At 43.7% G+C, this 2,171-nt stretch overlaps 1 pseudogene; it reads right to left on the bottom strand.

The window, feature by feature from the left end:
- Positions 1-468: 468 nt before the first annotated feature.
- Positions 469-587, bottom strand: LOC119468793 (annotated as a pseudogene).
- Positions 588-2,171: the final 1,584 nt, after the last annotated feature.

The following is a 2,171-nucleotide window of genomic DNA, read 5'->3' as shown; positions in this document are numbered from 1 at the left end:
TCACTGACCTCTGAAACTCATGGCTCAGGTACAGTTCCACAATGCCACTCTCAAGAGCTTTCCCTAGTCAAACTCCTGCAAGCAACTCTCCATCCAAGACTGTTTTCAGGTAACCCACTCTAAGAACTCTCTGCCATCTGGCAGTGTGAACTGGATTTGAACTTCTCTGCTTAGAGGCCTGAACACCAGAAATCTACAGAACCATAAGTTTATGAGATAATCAGTGAGATCCTGGGTAGGGATTGAGATTCTAGCCCAAAGCTTTCACATTTCTTTGGGTGCAATGAAACTCTGGCTGTGAGCTGAACTGCTTCACTGCCAAGTTGGGACTCCAAATTGGAATCTTTATCCCAGCAATGCCCTAGCCCTCTGAAGATGAGAAAGCATATAGGCGTAATACCTTTGGTTCTTGGTCTTTGTTTTTTTTTTTTTTTAAGAGGAAAGAAGGCAGGGAGTGGAAGAGCCAGAAGCCTACAGCACCTGGTATTCCCAAGCAGTCTCCCATCCAAGTGCTAACCAGGCCTGACCCTGCTTATCTTCCGAGATTAGATGAGATTGGGTGCATTCAGGGTGGTATGGCCGTAGATGGTCCTTGGTCATTAGTTCAGACCTAGGGCCTTGCAAGATGGGCCATTGATGACAGTGAAACCTCTTGCCACTGGCTTCAAGTGTGGCCACCTGGGGAAGATAAAACTGGGAAGAATGCAGTGAACATTGCTTGATGCCTGCAACTAAAAGTCTTGTGTGGAGCACTAGAAAAGCACCCCAAGAAATTGTGTCTTAATTGCCAGCAGTCAGGCTGACAGAGGTTTGAGCTTCCATGCTTTGGTCATGAAAAGTAAATGTAATCTTTCAGGCTGGTGAGGTCTGGGATATCAGTGTTACAGTATGGTATCTTTAAGTAGGACTCATTAAAATAATAATGTTTCTTGGCAAGTGTGGTCACACAAATAATATCAAAGATGAGAAGACTGTTATAAAGTACACTGTAATTTAATAATGTAAAATTTAATTAATTTAACCAATTTATTTATTTATTTATTTTGAGACAGAGTCTTGATCTTTCACCAGGATGGAGTGCAGTCGCACAATCTCGGCTCACTGCAACCTCCGTCTCCTGGATTCAAGTGATACCCCTGCCTCAGCCTCCCAAGTAGCTGGGATTACAGGCGCGCACCACCATGCCCAACTAATTTTTTGTATTTTAGTAGAGACGAGGTTTCACCATGGCCAGGATGATCTTGATCTCTTGACTTCATGATCCACCCATCTCGGTTTTTTAAGTTTCAGGGTACATGTGCAGAATGTGCAGGTTTATTGCATAGGCAAATGTGTGCTATGGTGGTTTGCTGCAACTATCAGGCTGTCACCTAGATGTTAAACCTAGCATGCATTAGCTATTTTTCCTAATGCCTTCTCTCCCTCCACACCCTACCCCCGACAGGCCCCAGTGTGTATTGTTCCCCTCGCTGTGTCCAGGTATTCCCATTTTTGGCTCCCTCTTATAAGTGAGAACATGCAGTGTTTGGTTTTCTTCTTTTTTTCTTTTCCTTTCTTTTTTATTTTGGAGACAAAGTTTTGTTCTTGTTGCCTAGGCTGGAGTCCAGTGGTGTGATCTCAGCTTGTGGAAGATAGTGTGGCAATTCCTCAAAGACCTACAACAAGGTCTGTAACTTCCACCTCCCAGGTTCAAGTGATTCTTCTGCCTCAACCTCCTGAGTAGCTGAGATTACAGGCCCCTGCCACTGGGCCCAGCTAATTTTGTATTTTTAGTAGAGATGGGCTTCCCCATGTTGGCCAGGCTGGTCTTGAATTCCTGACCTCAGGTGATCCACTCACCTTGGCCTCCCAAAGTGCTGGGATTACAGGTGTGAGCCACTGTGCCCAGTTCAGTGTTTGGTTTTCTATTCCTGCATTAGTTTGCTGATGATAATTGGCTTCCAGCTTCAATCATGTCCCTGCAAAGCACATAATCCCATTCTTTTTTATGGCTGCATAGTATTCCATGGTCTATATGTACCATATTTTCTTTATCCTATTATTCATGGGCATTTGGGTTGATTCCATGTCTTTGCTACTGTGAATAGTGCTGCAATAAACATGCATGTGCATATATTGTTATAATAGAATGACTTATATCTCTTTGGGTATATACCCAGTGATGGGATTGT

This window comes from Cebus imitator, unplaced genomic scaffold, assembly GCF_001604975.1.
Source record: "Cebus imitator isolate Cc_AM_T3 unplaced genomic scaffold, Cebus_imitator-1.0 Scaffold493, whole genome shotgun sequence".
Classification (NCBI taxonomy): Eukaryota; Metazoa; Chordata; class Mammalia; order Primates; family Cebidae; genus Cebus; species Cebus imitator.
This window is presented reverse-complemented; position numbering and strand designations above follow the sequence as displayed.